Consider the following 18,423-nt stretch of genomic DNA (forward strand, 5'->3'; position numbering starts at 1 on the left):
ATTCTACCGATGTAGCTTTACAATAAATTAGAATTTGCTCATCTGATTTCGATTCCTATCTGGTTTACCTAGCTAGGCTGACATCAAGAGCCATGGCGGCACGGTGGTTAGAATGCAGTATTGCAGGTTATTTTTGCTGACTATCAGCAATTTGATCCTGATAGGCTCAAGATTGATTCAACCTTCTGTCCTTGTAAGGTTGGTAAAAGGAGGATCCAGATTGTTGGGGGCAATATGCTGACTCTATAAACTGCTTAAAGAGGGCTTTAAAGCACTGTGAAACAGTATATATAAGTGCTATTACCATAGCTATCAATGTTGCAGGTCTGAAAGTATAATCTTCCCCCTCCCATTTCTCTTTATATCATGAGAATCTAGGAAGGGTCTCTTCAGAGCCTCTTGCCCCACCCACTATCCAGTTGAGAGCTATGCTGTCTTTATCCCACCATTCCCTTGGCAGTGTCTCTTGGCTCAATCTGCCAAGGTGTTTTCCACCTTGTGCTCATCTGAGGTCCTCTATCTTCATATGTCACAAACTCCTTAGTAAACTAAAATATTTAACAGAGGTCTTCTCCTGGTTAGTGTGGATACACATGGGAAAGAAGTGGTGCTGAGGAAAAGCATATATCCCAAAAGTAAAATTATTTCTTCTTTTGATCATGGGGGGAATGACATTTATTCACTTGTTACATCCTTTAACTGAATTATTTTAACTGACCTTTAGAAAATGTTACAATTAAAATTTCTTTTTGGCATTATGTTTTAAGAGGCTTTATACATTAATATCTAAAACTAGAGGCAAACTGTGTAACATTAAAAAAATATTACTGTTGAGTAAAAGCGGATATACATTGAAAGAATATATAGTACTCTGTCATATTCCACACTACATATGGTAGATCGATATACTGTACCTACAAGGTAAATTAAAAGGAAAAAAGAGGGAAGATGAAAAAAGAATATTGAAAGAAGAGAAATGCAAACAGAAAAGATTGAAAAAAATAATTAAACAGGTGTAATAGGTATGCAAAAGTTATTATTAAAAATGTGAGAATATTCACATATTGAAATTGTGTTACACTTTTCTACTTCATTATTATGATTCATTGCACAGTCAGGAAGTTTAGGTTGGATTTAACACTTTTATCTACCTAGTTTTTTTCAAAGGTTTGAAGTAAAGTTGCCTTTTGCAGTTGATGGACAGCAATGTGTTCAACGGGTACTCCAGTTGTTTTGGACTCAAAGTGCCTATTACAATTGGTACTAATCTTATGAGTCATTGTATAATTATGTTTATTCAATGTTTAATTAATAAATTAAAACTAGACCATATGGAATAATATTGCCCAGTCTTGCTTCCCTTTGATTTATAGCTTATTCAAAGTCTAGTACATTTTTCATTCTAATTTGACTGTTTTAAACTGCTTTTATAAATTTAGGGTAGTATAATTGATTTCACATTATGTTTGGAAACCACACAAGCTGTTATGAGAGCATGATTAGAAAAGGCAATCAATCTAAATAGTAAGCAGGCAAACCTCTTTGATATCCTTTTGCTTTTGGGCAATTTTTTTTTTTTTTGGTCAATGTTTGTCCTTCCGTTTTCAAGATCATTTGCATTCTAATTCTTAAAAGCCCATATAATTGAAGCTTTGCTTTCTCTCTCTGAATCCTTCAGCTCATGCAGGGGTTTCATGTTATGAGACAGAATAGAGAAACAGCAGGAGATCCAGGAAATAAGCTGCAGAGTTCACGGTTTCCTCCCCATGTTTCATGAGGGCCATAGCTTAATATAGACGTTGGCTGCTTTTAAATCCTCTTGGGTGTTTCTGTATTTTGCACCGGACAAGAATTTGGCCTAGTCTTGCTTTATTGTCCGTGTCCTGATCTACACTTTCATTGGGGCAATTCCCATGGAGCTCAGAACGACCTTTTTAAGCAGATCTGCCTGTTTCCATCTCGTGAGGGGTCTGGTTTCGGAGTCTGCCTGGCTTTTCGGCCGTCCTGCACCTGCTCCGGCACCATTTGTGAGCCAGAACGAGGCACCTGCTGGCCAGCTTCAATCACTGCTCGGCATCGGAGACAATACCTTCATGAAGCCCCTCTCCCTTCCCGCCGCTATCCTCCCGATGCCTTGTTCACAGGGCACCGATACGGCAACCTCGCCCCCATTGCCCGTCGCTTGGACCCTACCCCCCCTTCCTCCGCCGTCTTTGAGGTGCCCGTGAGGAAAGCCCACCTCTGCCGCCGCCGCCGCCTTCCCGGATCGCGCGCGCGCGCTCCCGAAACCAACAGACAGCTCCGGCGGGCCTGGCGGGTGACCGGCGGCGCGCTCGCCCGCGCGCTCCACGGCGCACGCGTGGGGCGCGCTCGCCCGCTTAGAAACGCGCCGCCTTTCGGAGCTGTCTTAAACCCCGCGAACCAGGAGTAGCGACTCACGCGGGCGGCTGCCAATAGAAAAGCCGCTCGCCGTGGTCTGGAACTGGGCGAAGGAGGAGGTGGGGGGCGGGGGGAGAGGCGCCCTCCCCAAAGCATCTTGTGCCAATGAGCGTTTAAACGGCAACGGCGCCGGGGCTTTCTCCTCATTCTCTCTCCTACCCGGCACCGTCCGGCGACAGCTGATGTAAGACCCTGGCGGGGAGCGCTGACAAAAGGAGGCGGGGAAGGGGTGGAAGGAAGGGAGGCGGCGGGTAGGGGGGTGGGAATGCGGTGTGCGAACCCAGGGTTTGCCTTTCTCCGAGCTCCACCGGGCGGGCGGTTAGGTAGAAAAGCAAGGGCGACTGAGTATCCGTCGGCTCCCGGCGGGGCGACGCTGGACAGGGGCGGTGATCTCCGGCCGCGGAGGGCTCCGCAGGGCCTCGGCTGCGTCTCCCTGTCCTCCGTGCAGCAGCCCCCTTCTCCGCGCTCCTTTCCTAAGAGGGAGATCCTCGCGGGGAGGCGAAGCACTTGCTTTACTGGTAAGTCCTGCCCGGGAGAGCGTCCGAAGCGCCGCTTTGGAAGAAGCAAAGGAGCGAAGAGTTGATTTATTCCTGGCGGCCCTCCCAAAAAGGCTCTGCTGCTGCTGTTGCCCGAGACCTTGTTAGCGAAAGCCCTTTTGGTGGCATGGCTTCTTCGGTGGCCGTTTTCCCCCTTGCACCTCCTCCTGCACACACACGCACACACACAACCACACACCGGCTTGGTGGACTTTCTGATTTGTTTGCTCCTGCTTTATAAAGTGGCGTCGTGGCAGATCTCTCCAGAAGCGAAGCGCCAAGCCTTTTCTCCCCCTCTCTCTTTTTGAGTTGTTAATGGCTCGCCCAGCAAGTCACCTTTCTTTCTTTCTCTTTCCATGTGCATCCGGGATGAAATGTCAGCGCGGGGTGCTGAGCTAGGAAACGGCTCTGTGGCTCAAGGTTTTTGCTTTGTTTTAAACTTTAGTTTTAGAAGCTTCAGGCGGCAGGTTAAAAGGGGGTGTTTGCTGTGCGGTGACCTCTTTCCCCTTTCCACAGCCTCCCTTCCCTTCCCCGCAGGGGATTCGGGCATCTTCCGCGAATTGCCCGTTAAACTTTCCCGGTGAAGGATTTTCAGAGTTGGCATGGAGCGTGGGATGGTGGTGCGTTTGGTAAACGAAACGGTTCCTGAAGTTTATACAGGCAGAAAGATCCCGGATTCTTAATCCGGATTGGCATTTGATGACTCTTGCCAGGTGCTCTTGAATGCACCGTTGGTTTTCTTACAAAAAAACAACACCAAACAAACCCGAAATGCTTGGCACTGCCTTCTTTGCGCTATTGCTTATCTTCCGTTATTATTGTTCTTCATGGATGAAGTAATACCTTTGGCCAAGATAGCAATCTTTGGGAGCTACTTAAAAAGGTGTGTGTGCATATGTATTGAGGTTATAGTTCTAAGCATTTTAATAAACTGGTAATATTAATTCTTGTGCGAGGCTAGAGCACATGGCAGAAAACATGGCATTATATATAATTTATAATATTTTTACTCTACTTTTTCCCTGGGAAGTTAAGGTAATGTACTTAAGATGAGGACCCAGATTGTCGGGGACACTGAACTGACTGTGTAAACCGCTTAAAGAGAGCTGTAAAGGGGTATATAAGTCTAAGTGCTATTGCTACTTATTTGGTTCCCACAGCAATCCTGTGAGATGAGGTGAGATGATGGCCCTTCCAGAGAGAGAGAGTCACCAATGAGATGGTTGATCCAGACATAAAGTATGGACACTGTCCTCAAGTAATTCTGGAAAAGTGTGTCCATATATTTAAATGCAAACATGCATTTAATCACCATAGTAATAGGACACTTGCCAAAGATAATACAAATCTGATTTATGCTGGTGCATGTATATGCTTGAATCTGTCATACTATTACAATGCCATTCTCTGTCATACATTCCTTAGTATTATAATACTTATAAAAATGGTGAGTTTGTGACTGAGTTAAATTGGATAGTAATAAAAGATTGAGTCCTTAAAAGACAAACATGTCACAAGGGTTACCACAAAGGCTCAGGTTTGGCACTTATGAATTAGGAATTGGGTGTATGAATGATGATGATACTTAGAAATTATCTGTGTAGGAAAAACAATGGTTCAACTTTGGAAGCAGTACCATGTTCCCTATAAATTATATGAGGTTCTGTGATTGGACGCTTTGGTTTAAACTGTCAGGAATCTGGTAGCAGCTTTTCTGACTAAGAAATGTTATTAAAAGCATACACTTTTGTGAGCTGCAGTGCACTTAATGCAATGCAAATAATACTTTACGAAAGCATATGCCTTTTAATAAAATTAGTTTTATTTTGGAATCCTGATTTTTTGCCAACATGGGTCAACATGACTATCTTCTTATAATTAGTATAAACTTATCGTCCATTTCTAAAGATTTCTAATTGAACAACAAACTATTGCACTTTTTGCATTGCTGCCAAATAAGCTATATGGACAAGTCCCCGAGGGCATCAGAAATCTAGCATGAATTTTAAAAGACCTTACTTTTTAACAGTACAGTGTTGTAGCTTTGCCAATTGTTGATGTATGCCAAGGAAATGAAGGTCTGTAAAGAGCAAAACATAGCCTTGTCATAAATGTTACATAAGCAAAGATTGAATAGGAGTTATTATGTGGCATCACTTTTCAATAGACCACTTCAAAATACCTTGCACAATTGTCTGTTTCCTTGGAACCAGATATAGTCTGATTACATAATTGCCTTTCTTTTGTTTTCATCTTGGCAAATGTTGGAGAGGTTGGCATATGATCCAAAACAGATATCTTGCAAATAAGATTTGGTCCGCATACAAATGAATAGTTTTTGGGTAAACTGAAGGAAGTAATATAATAAATGGTGGGATTTGCATTATTGCTAACCGAACTTTATTTCAGAATAATATGATGGCAAGTACCATTTAGGTTACATATGCTAAAACAGTGATAAAATGCACTTCAGCCTGTGGGTTTGGCTTGGCTTGTGGCTCTTGTCTTTGCCTATAAATCAGACCTGTGCTATAAAATAGATCTGTGCTAGTGGCTGTCAAAACAATTTTCAAACCTGACTTGATATTAGGTATGGTTTCCTATCTGCTTGAGTAACAATGTACTTTGCTTTACAGCTGCACTCCCACGCACAGCAGCTTTGTTTTAAAACACAATTTCTCCCCCCCCCCTTTTTTTCCAGGTTAAGAACCCCTTATTTTTAAACGGTTTAGCCATGGCATTAGTATATGAGGATAAGAAATATCCAATCTGTCTTTAAATGTAGATCCTTCTCTACGTTTACTACCCAAATATAGAAAAATAGCATGTTTTTTTATTCAAGTAAACCTACAGTTCTCTAGTCTTGTTGCAAGATTAGCAATATAGTTATACTTCGTAGTAAGAACATAAAAACTCCAAACAGAAATACAGTCAGTGTCAGTGTGTGGTTGAAAAGGAAAGCACTGACTTCAGTGGGTCCATTCCTTTGTTTCTATGAGTGACCCTGGTAATTTATAGTTGTATTATGGAAAAAGAAAAGAAGGTAGGGATCACCTGTGCTTTCTTTCCCAGTTTGTATAGTCACCACCCAAGACTAACACATTCTCCCTTTTTCTCTTTGAAATGAAGACCAAGAGGGAGAAGAGTCTTTTTTGAGTGATGACAAAACTGTTTGTGGCGTATGGATACTGGACCCCAGAAATATAATAGCCTTAACTTTCTTAATTTCCCCATTTCAGTTAACCTCCTATCTAATGACATGTTTTGAAATATCTGAAGCCTTGTTGTTTGTTTGGAAATATTTTGGCTGATGTAACTGAATAGATCTTAGGCTATAAATTTAAATAACAAATGCAGCTACCCGTCAGAAAATATAAACAACTACATTCACTAGATTTTTTTAAAATAATCATTATGGGTGAACACAGCTATGAATTTCATGTTTCTGATATTCCATGTTCAGAGGAGCTAGCTATCTTGATGCTAAAGAATGTTTACTGCCATGTCCAAGGCAAACTGCAGTAGCCAGAGTAGCTGGATGGGAATTGTAATCCATTATATCTGGAGATTGGGAAAACTCTAACTTTATGAAAAACGTAAAATCACCTGTGAGTTGAGCTCCTTCTGGTAACTTCATGGTGATTGCTATTTTATTGATTTATTACATTTTTATGCCATCCGACTCCTCTCCCAGATGGGTTGCCATTACCTTCTCCCAATTTTCTTTTTGTCTTCTCAATTTAGCCACATTGGGGTTCCTGGAGAGTTCCCATCCTCATACTAGCCTGGCCTGACCATGTTTTGTTTTAGAATGCTGAGACACAAGTTGATTAGCTGATTCATAATCATTACTTCAGTTGCAGGATCCAGTTTGCGTGGGTCACTGGGACCCGAGGTTTTGTCTTCCGAGCTTTTGGACTATAGCTGCAGTCCATCCTTACATTGGAGTGAGAGAGACGCTCCCTGAGGAGGAGCTCCAGCATGAGTCCAAAAACTTGAAAGACTAAACCTCTGGTCCCAGTGACGGACCCAGATTGGATCCTACAACATTATCCTGGGACAAATATATTCAGCTTTATTCATAATTACTTCAGCTCCTACATAAGAAGAAACTCACTATTCTTGGTGGAGGTTTTTTTTCCTTGGTATCAGCTTGAACGAGTGATGGTTTGGAATTAGATTTGGAATCCTTGTCTCTTTGAAGTGGGTTTACTGTTCCCCGAGTTTCCTTTTCACAAGGGATGCAAAATATGTTTCACTTAGCAGCTGATTTAAAACATTCATTCTTGCTCTTAGGTATTCTTGCTATTGTTCTGGTGATTTTTCTCAATCTATTTTGGGTTTGTTTTGAGTTAGGCCTTTTAGAGTATAACCAATAACATTCATTTGTAAAACACCTACAGATATTAAACAAGAGGTAACTTCAAATCTTGCACTGTTTACTTTATTCACGTAGGTTTGGGCTTCTTCCTCCCTCCGTCCCTCCTTAGCCTGCTTAGGTTTAATTTTTCTCTGAAGAGTTTATGGACTTTTCAGTTTTCACACTTTTACAGTGTTCAGCATTCTTCTAAGCCCGTGATGACGAACCTATGGCACATGTGCCACCTGTGGCACATAGAGCCATTTGTTAGGACATGCAAGGTGTTGCCCTGTTAGTTCCAGCACACATGTGCGCGCTGGCAAGCTGACTTTGGTCTTCTTTTGAGGCTGTTTTTCGCAAGCCTCCAGACCGCTACACCCACGCCAACCCCCCTGCGCTCCCCCCGCTTTTGGCACGTGAGCCAAAAAATGTTCGCCATCACTGTTCTACGCCTCTTGAGCACAGATTGTACTAGTTCAGGTAGAGAGATCGGGTGTCTGAAGAACTGAGCTTTCAGTTCAGTAACTTCTGTTAAGGAAGTTCTTTTCAATTCTGGCTCTAATTTCTTTCTCTAGTTGTTAGTTAACATTCCAGATGTCATGAAATTGTTCAGATCTTTATTAAGCTTCTCTTCAGGCCAGTCCTGTAGTTCACAGAATCCTATTTCCCAGATTGATAATGCTACTTAGGCTATCTGCAAAATTGTAATTGTCAGATGTCTCACCCCAACGGGACTAGCCCACCACTCTCTCCAGCAGAAGAATTTTGCCTGATGGAATCCAGGAGAAGAGCCTTGTCTGTTGTGGCCCCCCACTCTTTGAAATATTCTCCTGCTGAAGGTGAAGTCAGCCCCCACACTCGTGGCCTTCTGGTAGAACCTGAAAACTTGGTTCTGCCAGCTATCATGGTCTCCAGGTAAGAGAGTGCTGGTTGTGGGGATGGTTGACGAGAGAAAGAGAGAGAGAGAAGATCATCCATCCTCTTGGTTTTTAGCTTTCTATGATCTTTTTTACACTTTTTATTGTATGGGTAACTCCATCATTGAAATGAGCAGCAAAGCAAGCAAACAAACGAACAAATAAACAAACAAACAATAAATAAATAATCTGACTATTGTGACCAATTTGTGCAGATGAGACTTTCTTACCAATCTTACCCCTCCTCCCCTATACAAGTCAAACATATGAATGTATTTCTGAAGACCTTTTTTTCTTAATTCCCAAAGAAGTTTTGTAAGGAGAGACACTTGCTTCTGCATGCATGTTGCCTCTGCTGTTTCTTGATAAGTGTTTGTGGGATCTATGGCTACAGTTGTGGTTAGGAATTGCTATGATAAATAGAAAAGGGGCTGTTGACAGATGAATTTCTGTTGGTTATATTGATAATAATTTCATCAAAGCATGTGTTCATGTTGGAAGAACAGATGGACTAACGTCTGTTTAAAAAGAATTTGTCTGGTTTTTTCCCTTCCTGATTATTATTGATACTTACAATAAACAGCGAGGGGGGGGGAAGCTTTGGAAAATAATTTAATACAAAGTATTAATTAAATTGTTATTCCTTGTAATAAAATGGCTTTCCTTAATTTGACTCCTTTTTTTAAATTGGACTACAATGTCTTGAATTCCCCTGATAATGTACTGAAGAATAAATGCATAGATAAGTAACACTAGATTGGGGAAGGTCTCAGAAAACTAACAATTTTAGTAGGAAAGAAAAATAAAGGGAGAAAATAATAAATAAAAGTAACAGTTGTGACATTATTAATACCCAGTTCAAATAAAACGAATAGATAGCTTAGGAACATACTTTGGCCAATCTCTGCCATATCCTTATTATGGCATAGAAATAGTTGGGTATCAATCTTACTTTTGACACTTCTGATTTAATCTTAAGACTCTAAGTTGGTTGCTATAAAAATGAATAGAAAGACAATAGAGCCTCTTCTTCGGTGATATGTACCTTGAATAGGCTAAGATGGATCTAGCAGCCTCCTTCTGATAGTAATCCATCAATGTTTCCAGGACAAACAGTAATGTGTTATCCCCTACTGTTTCCACTTAGTAACTGGTATTTAAAGATACACGAATGTGGGTTTTACAATACTGTAAGCACATATAACCCTTGCATTCTATTTAAATATTTTTTAATACTAGATTACTACCAAAGTAAAGTTCTTTGTTTCTTCATAATGATTAAGAGATTGAAAGTAGACCATGATGTTAAATGATAGTTTCTTTTGTCCTTTCATATTTCCCAAAGGACTTCGTCATGGTTAAAGGTTAGCTGGAAATTTAATTATAGTCAAAGCAAAGTTATGGTTCACTCAAAACCACAGCTATTGGCTGACGCCTTGGTGACAATGAATCTCAGCTGGAGGAAAGGGAGTTACGTTTAATTCAAAGAATGAAACCTTAAATGTTGATTTCTAGACTTGATGTTACTCTTTAATTGATGTTATTCGGAGAACACAGGCTTAATAAATACTGTATTGTTTTCTTCAGAAACGTACAAGTATTTAGGGAGTGGGTCAGGTTTTTCCTGTTGCAATTTTTTTTTGTAATTTTCTTGAAGCATTTAGATACCACTATTCAGTATAGGAAGTAGGACTGATCAGAATGGGTATTACGGTATGTGTGTTGATTGCCTCTCACACAGAATACATGGTATTTCTACCCCTATGATGCTATTTTCTATTCTTTTTTGGGAAATGACATTTTTGCACTACCAATATGTTTCAGACATGTGGAACCTGATTTTATTTCTAGGATGTTGCTAGAGGAAGGTACATGCCACTTATATAAGCAAAGAAAATCAAGTCACGGTTGTTTTCTGTCAAGAAAGGTAAACTGATATGGAGATTATAAAACTGACTTGATTGTCTTTTCTGGTAAAATGGTTTATGAAATGCACTAGAGATTCATCAAACAATTATGAAAGAGAGAAATTAATTCACTTCCCTCAGTGGTTTGGTGGACAGAAAGGAATTTAGTCACTTGTTTATTAAATCTGCATCAGGTGCCTGGGAATGAAAAGACCATTCAAACTTGCACATGCTTAAAAATCAGCAAATGAAAGGATTAAATAAGCAGTTTGTGGGAATTGTTGCTGCCTCCTCCATGGCTTTCCTTGCAGGTATCAGTTCGGTCAAGGGTGGGTTCCAGCAGCTGCTACTGCCGGTTCACTCAAGGACGGGCAGTGCGCGCGCTTGCGCAATACAACAAAAAATGCTCTGTGCATGCGTAGAAGGCAAAAACAATATAGCGATGCCTATGGCACTGCCAAGAGAAGTGGTTCAGGGGTGTGGCAGGCTTGGGTTGCCGAACCGATAGGAACCCACCACTGAGCTTGGTGCTACAAGAGATTTCACTCTACATTCTGTCAAGAATCAGGACTTACCCAGATATATTTGTTAAGACTGAATTATGAGTGGCAGAAGAAGGTAGAGGAGAAGTATATGAACCATGCTCCTTCTGCAGCTTGCTCTCATTACATAAAATCATGGCTTATTATTAATATGGAGGCTGGCATTATTGTAGTTAATCCAAGTGGTTCTTTTATTCTCTGGAAAAAATGTGAATGGCTGTCTATGTCCTCTCTTCCCAAAAATATAGATGTCACTGCATGTAACTGTTATGTACATTAAATTAATACGGTAAAGAATGTTGATAATGTTTCTGCAGAATTTATTGAAGTAAAGAGAAAGTGTGAGTTGTTCTACATAAATCAAATCTGGGAAACAGGATAGATGGTTTCGAAGTTAAGTGAGCTTTTAGGTAACAGAGAAAAAATGTTTCAAGGCACATCCTAAGGGCTCATATCTCAGAAATAAACTCTAGAATAGCTGACTTTAAGTCATATTAGATTTCAAATTAGTTATTTTTGGACATACTGTAATAGGCTGTGCATCACTCTGGTCTCCTGGGTTAAAAAACAGCCAGGATATATTTTGCAAGCAAACTATTTGCAATGTCCTTTGTGATATAAGGTGCATGATTTGATACACCTTATGAAAGAAGTAACTTTGAAGCTCAAGTTTAATACTGAAAAGGCATTGCATATTGAAAAAAGTATGATGTGATTAATTTGTGCTGACAAGCACAAGGGTCTTTGCTGCGAGAAATTGACTGGCTTGAAACTTAGTAATATAGTGTAAGGCTTGTTCAAGGTTTATTCTCATACACTTGGGTTGCAGTCCTAATGTTGAATCCTTTGGATAGTTCTGTGACCACCTATTCTCCTGCCCCTGTCCGATCTTGACTGCAGCTTTCCCATCATCAGCTAACAGCTGTGATTCTGCTGGAAAGATTAATTGCATGACTGCTAAGGTAATTAAAAGTCTGGGAACACCGAACAAGGTAAAAACCTGTCATTACTTTGATAGATTTTTCAAGAATGCATGTATTTCTAAGGGCAGTACTATCACTGTTCCAAATGTTCAGTTTAGCTGTGTAAAGTATACAAATGATTTCCCCCTTTTTCAGAAATTAAACCGAAAGTGCTAGTTCTAGGAACAGGGGCACAATGTTTGCACTATAGAATTTCACATCTTTAGATTCATTTTGATTTGTATAGCCAGAAGGATAAGGAACGTGCTATGAAACCTCTTTCATGAATGAAACTCCCCATTCCCATGTTTTTACAGCCTCTGTGTTTTCTGTAAGAAAATATACATAATGGATTGTAATGGAATTACATTAAAACATTTGTATAGGGATCTCCAGCATTGCAGAGATGATGTCAAAGAGTAAATGCTACAGCTACCAAAATGTCTCAGAACCATAATGAATTGAATTTGATCAATTGAATTTGATCTTTTTCTGTATGCCCATGCTCAAAATAGCTATGAATAAAAAGAGAAAAATACAAAACAGAGTAATTTAAATTACGGTAAAATATGATGTAAAAATCCCCAAACAGATGGTAACCAATCTGCCAATGTTGTGCCTGAATGGAGATGCATTTGCTAAATAACCTTTTCCTTTGTTTCTATAACACAATTTTGTTCTCACTTATTTGGAAGTAAGGCAGGTGGCAGTTCTGATCTCAGAAGGGCTAACGATAGGATTGAGCTGAGAGACCTTGAGGAAAGGGCTGAAGGAAGCAGAAAAATATCTCAAAACAAGACTGCGGAACTACTTTCATGCTGTTGAGGTTGACCTGGGGGAGATTTTATTTTTATCTTATTTGGAAGCAATATCCAGGACGTTCAGAAGGGTTTACTTCCAAGTCAATCTGAATAGGATTGCAGTCTGCGATGAATTTTCCAAGATCAAAATCGGACTGATTTCTGGATGATTATGCTGAGGAAAGACGATATATTTTTTCTTCCTATCAGATGGGCCATTGATGTGTCTGCTCCCCCCCCCCCCAGTACTTCACGGTTATATTTTTGGTACTGAAGTTGCTAGGTTTTATGAATGTTTTTGCTCTTGCTGGTTTAAGCACATACATTTAGGATTCTGTGGACTATCTGTGAAAAGGTGATGGAAGAGTTATGAGCAGTTTCTCTTCATTGTGGTGCAGTCCTGGCATATGATGTTCCAATCCATATTTAGTGCTGCCCTCCAAATCCAAAGTTGGAGATCCACTTTGCTTTGATTTCCAACTTTGGTTTGAAGGATAAATGCTATTCATAATTAATGATGATATAACACATGATGAAATGTTGTTAAAGAATTTATATACAAGAGGGAAGAGCAAGGTGAGCTGACTCGGATATAATGAAAAATCACGATGCCAACCAACATATGAATTGTAGACTCATACTTTGCTGCACCAGTGTGCGTACAAAAGAATATATAGACCCACGAGCTTTACAAAATTTTGTTTTTGTAATGTGACCTTCTGTGAATTATAGATAATAAGCTCTTAACGTGGAATGTAGTGACCTGGAGTAGTGTTTGAAAAAAGGAAATGTTTTTAACTGCGAAGGGAAGAGTTTATATTTTTTAAAGATTTCTAAATGACCTGTGGAATTTAATTCTTAACTTTTATTATTATTATTGTGTGGTTAATCTTGGTGAGAGTCACAGCCTTTGGGGCTGGTTGGTAGCTCAACAGCTCGAGTCCTAACCAAGGACCTAGGAACTGTTAAGGTAATGTCGAAGGATATAAGCTGTTCCAAGTAGGGTGGTTTTTTGTAGAATCAGAATGTTCAAGTCTGATAAAATTTCCAAATAGTGAGGTAGCCCTCTGGGTATTGCTCCAAGGGGTATTGCTCCAATTACAATGGGGACAACACACAATTTCTTTTTCTACAGTCGCTCAACTTCAATTTGCAAGTCCCAATACTTTGTGATTTTTTTTCTTGCTGTTTATTTTCAATTGGTGCATCTCCAGGTATTGCAGTGTCAATGAACCATACTTTTTTTATTTTCAACTATTGTTATGTCAGGTGTGTTGTGGGCCAAGTGCCTGTCAGTCTGGATTCTGAAGTCCCACAAGATCTTGACTTTCTCATTCTCTAAAACCTTCTCAACCTGATGGTTATTATTATTACATTATTATACAATTGTATCACAGCGGCCAGTTGTTTCACCGGATTTGGCATTGGTTACTAGTCGGGCCCCACCCAGGGGCCTAGGACGTTGTAACGTATTTTTGTAATATGTGTGCAGATCCAAGCAGTGCGGCTTTTTGCATTTGACTGATGGTGATTTTGTCAATTTTTAACTGTTTTAAATGTAATTCCAGTGCTTTTGGAATAGCACCCAGTGTGCCAATTACCACTGGAATTACCACTGCTGGTTTGTGCCATAGTCGTTGAATTTCAATTTTTAAGTCCTGGTATTTTGCGATTTTTTCATGTTCCTTCTCAGCGACCCTGCTATCACCTGGTATTGCGATGTCTATGATTGTGACCTTATTTTTCTCAACCAGTGTGATGTCTGGTGTATTATGCGCCAGTATTTTGTCTGTTTGTATGCAAAAATCCCACAAGATCTTGACCATCTGATTTTCGGTGACTTTTTCAGGCTGATGTTCCCACCAGTTTGTTGCTGTTTTAATATTATAATTTTTGCACAAATTCCAATGGATCATTTGTGCTACTGAATTGTTGTTCACTAACATTTGAATCTGGATATTGTTGTTTCCATAATTCATACATTCGCTTTAAATAACCTCTTTTTTCTGGCTCTGAGTTGTAGTAACAGGCCATTATGGCACGGTTTTCATCTGCACTATATTTTTGTCGTTTTGTTGGCTGGTCCACTTGCAGCCCACTTGTCGACGGATGTCCAGGGACCCCAACATCCGCCGCGGCCCTTGTTAACCCGCGCAACGACCGATGCGGTTTAAAATTTTTATTTGTTTCTTTCACCATATTGTATGGGTTGGCGTTTTTTTTTTATGGGGTCAGTTGCCAACCTGACCCCAACCCTCCTCCTTTCTCATCCGGGCTTGGGACCGGCAACGGCGGAGTTATTATTATTATGTTTATGTTTATTTGGTAACAAACTGTCTACAAGTTACATAAATGTATCATTTGCAACAGCTTGCCATTCCATCTGCTGACACATCTATCTACCCATAATTATGCTTTTGAGTTACAAAGAGAAAGAGAGAGAGAGAAAATATTTATACAGTATGCCCTTAGTTCTACATAATATTAGTATGAAAAATAAGATTTTTGGATTTAAGAAGTTGATATTATTAGATTTCTATCTGTCCAGTACTCATTAGAACACACTTTAAAATCCTTGGAAATAAGCCATTTATGTTTTCTCGTTTAAAACATTGGTACAGCGGCTTAACACATCAAATTCTGGGTGGCTCCCAGTCAACAATTAAAACATCAATAGTAAGGCAATGTAACACATATGTTTACTAAAACATAAACATTAAAACCCTGGCACCAAAGTTAGGTTTCTACATGCCATCCCTCGTTAAATTGCTTACCGTATCACAGTGCTTGGAGGAAAATCCAAGTCCTGTGTTTTTGGAAGGCTGGGAGAGTGGGGTCCTGCCGAACTTCATGGGGAAAAATATAGCATAGGGCAGGAGCTGTCAGAAAAGGTACACTTCGTACTTCCTATTAGATGGCAATGTTTAAAGGAAGGGACTAGCAATGTGCCCACTCTATCTGCTAATATAGGTAGCTGTCCTTAGGGGAAGACTGTTTCGCAGATAACATGGCCTTTTGTTTGGCTCCTTCCTTCCTATTTGCCCATCAACTGCAGATTGGTAGAATTGAGATCTGACAAGCAGCCCCAGTATAGGTGACCTTAACTTTTTAGCACTCTCTCCACTAAATCATGGAATTTCTCATAGCTGTTACTAATATGTTTCACAAAACATAAACATGAATGGTACAAGCAAATATGCCCATGATGGGAATACATCTTGAGGCTTCGAAAAAGGCATTATTGATGAAAAAGAACCTCTTATCTTTCACACATACTAAAATAGTCCTAAAAGTTGCAGATACCTATCAACACAGGCTTTCACAGTTAATATCAGTCAATTGGTGATTTGTGCCCCTATCCTCAATGTTTTGTTACTACTAATTGGGAACATTGATTAAACTTCCAGTTCTGAATATAATCTTTTTTTAATTTGGCATCTGTAGATAATAAGGGCAAATAACATATGCTGATCAAAAAATGTATTACCTTAAAGTAATTCAAAAGCATTCCATCTTTTTCATTTGTCTTTTCTAAACCAATTTTGCAGGGCACTTTTGGGGTCTGCCAGGCAGATTAATTTAAAGAAATGAATGTGAACAAAAGAACTAGTTTCCCAAGGGGAACAAAACATTAGTTTGCTTCTTGAGGCACATTTTGCCTTCTCCTGAGAATCCAGTACCCTGAAGAATTAATTGTTGTAGTCTTCTGTCTCTGAGGAGCAGCATATTTTACTGAAGGCTGAAAGTTACATAAAACACATGCCTAGAATTAGTCAGGATGTTTTTATTCCGTTTATCAGTAATTATAAAGATGAAATATTTAAAGGTCTTTAGCATATTGGTCCTAGGTATAAATATACACTGAGTGGGATTGCAAAGACTGGAAATGGTTAGAACATTCCAGAAAGATCCTTTGTAACTGTTTGTGGCTGTTGTAAGATCCTAGAAACTCTATTTTTAGATGACAGTCAACTCCAGCTGCCACTTCAGTCCATGGTTTGACGTAGCCATAGAGCAAATATAAAATAAAATAATTATAGTTGAAAATGTGTAGGTAGCTAGCGATTACTCATTCACCTAACCGGTTTGTTGGTTTTCATTTCCCAGCTGATCAACACCTTCAGTTTTAGCTGTGTTCCAGGACAAACCAATGATGTTACCATTTTGCAGCTCATAATTTAATATGCTATGTCCGAATCCACAAGTATATTCTTCTTCAAATATTCTCATTTCATGTGAATGATTAAGCTTTTGGTGTTACATTTCAACCGAATAAAAAATTACATGCAGAAGAATAGTGTATTCCTTCCTTGATTGTGGCTCAATCCAGTGTAACTTTGTATATCATTTAGAATCTCCTTCTATCCCGTTGACTTGCAAATTAAGTTCGGATACTAAATCAAGGCAGTCCGTTTGTTTGCTAGACTAATAGGTGACCTACTTTGTGACTGTATTTTCTTCATTTGATTGCAGACTCAGAAACAACATGAAAATACAGCTTTTCCTCTTTGCTTTTATAATGGATGTGTGTTTGCAGGTGTACACATATGCGCAATGCTGTACAGGAGTGTTATTGATCCTTGATACGGTTTTATAAGTGTACTATTGTTCTTGGTGTTTGCACAAAGTTTTAATTTTAACTGACTTCCTGCATATATATGTGTGTGTGTGTGTGTGTGTGTGTGTGTGTGTGTATGTATGTAAGTATATATACATATATATATACATACATACATACATACATACATACATACATACATACATACATTCAACCGAATATTATGTTTTCGTAGATTTTCACAGGTGTAGGTATGCTGGTCTTGTTGTATTTGGGTCTTTTCCCATGTAAGATTGAGATTGTTTTGGCAACGTTTTGGCGAGGTCTCACTCGCCATCCGCAGGCTGGTGTTTTTGGCTTAAAGCGTGGTCGGAGATGCGGTCTTTCTATAAAAACGACGCTTTAAGCCAAAAACACCAGCCTGAGGATGGCGAGTGAGACCTCACCGAAACATGTGTGTGTGTGTGTGTGTTTGTCTGTGTTTGTGTGTGTGTTTGTGTGTGTTTGTCTGTGTGTGTTTGTCTGTGTGTGTCTGTGTGTTTCAACGAGGTCACACTCGTCATCTTCAGGCTGGTGCCTTTGGCTTCGTGCGGAGTTGCCCAGATGAAGCCAATAAAATCAGACTTGAAGTCACCAACGTCCTTTGCTCCAGCAATCCACCCAGAAGTAACTTACATAAAGAAGAATAAAAAGCAGTCACCAACGTGAGGAAAGACAACAACATAATCATTCTCCCAGCAGACAAAGGTAATGCCACTGTGGTGATGAACAATCTGACTACCAAGCCAAACTATCCAACCTACTCCAAGACCCCGCTTACAAACCTCTAAACACAGACCCCACCACCTACCTGGAAAAAAACACCAAATCCAAAATAAAAGCCTCTCCGATCAGTGAAGAGATCCAGCAAAGAATCATCCCCAGAGAAAAATCATCCAGATGCCCCAAGCTCTATGGCCTCCCCAAGATACACAAAGAAGGAACACCACTCAGACCCATAGTCAGCTCCATAGGCTCACCTCTACAGAATCTTGCCAAATTTCTTGCCAAACAACTTCAGCCCTACACAGAATCCATCACCTCACATGTACAAAACTCAATCCATTTCATAGAAACAATAGAGAAACAAAACCTACAACCCAGCGACCTACTCGTGAGCTTCAATGTCATATCCCTCTTCACCCAAGTGCCTATTAAAGAAGTCTTGACAGCTATCCAAAACAAATACAACCCCCCCCCCGCCAAGCACATCCTAGATTTGACCAACCACTGTCTAACCAACACATACTTCATCCACAATGGACAAAGATACAAACAGAAGGAGCACCTATGGCATCACCCCTCTCATCCGTCATCGCAAACCTATACATGGAACACTTTAAAACCAATGCCTTAGATAAAT

The 18,423-nt window shown here is 39.8% G+C and overlaps 1 protein-coding gene across 1 annotated transcript in view; it reads left to right on the forward strand.

Moving 5' to 3' along the window:
• Positions 1-2,267: 2,267 nt before the first annotated feature.
• Positions 2,268-18,423, forward strand: part of PLCB4 (phospholipase C beta 4) — a 181,348-nt gene continuing 165,192 nt past the window's right edge. Inside the window, exon 1 of the mRNA XM_032213719.1 lies at positions 2,268-2,623. The gene's annotated coding sequence lies outside the window, so the exon portion shown is untranslated. The remainder of the gene's footprint in view (positions 2,624-18,423) is intronic.

Source organism: Thamnophis elegans, chromosome 3 (genome assembly GCF_009769535.1).
Source record: "Thamnophis elegans isolate rThaEle1 chromosome 3, rThaEle1.pri, whole genome shotgun sequence".
In the NCBI taxonomy this organism is placed as follows: domain Eukaryota; kingdom Metazoa; phylum Chordata; class Lepidosauria; order Squamata; family Colubridae; genus Thamnophis; species Thamnophis elegans.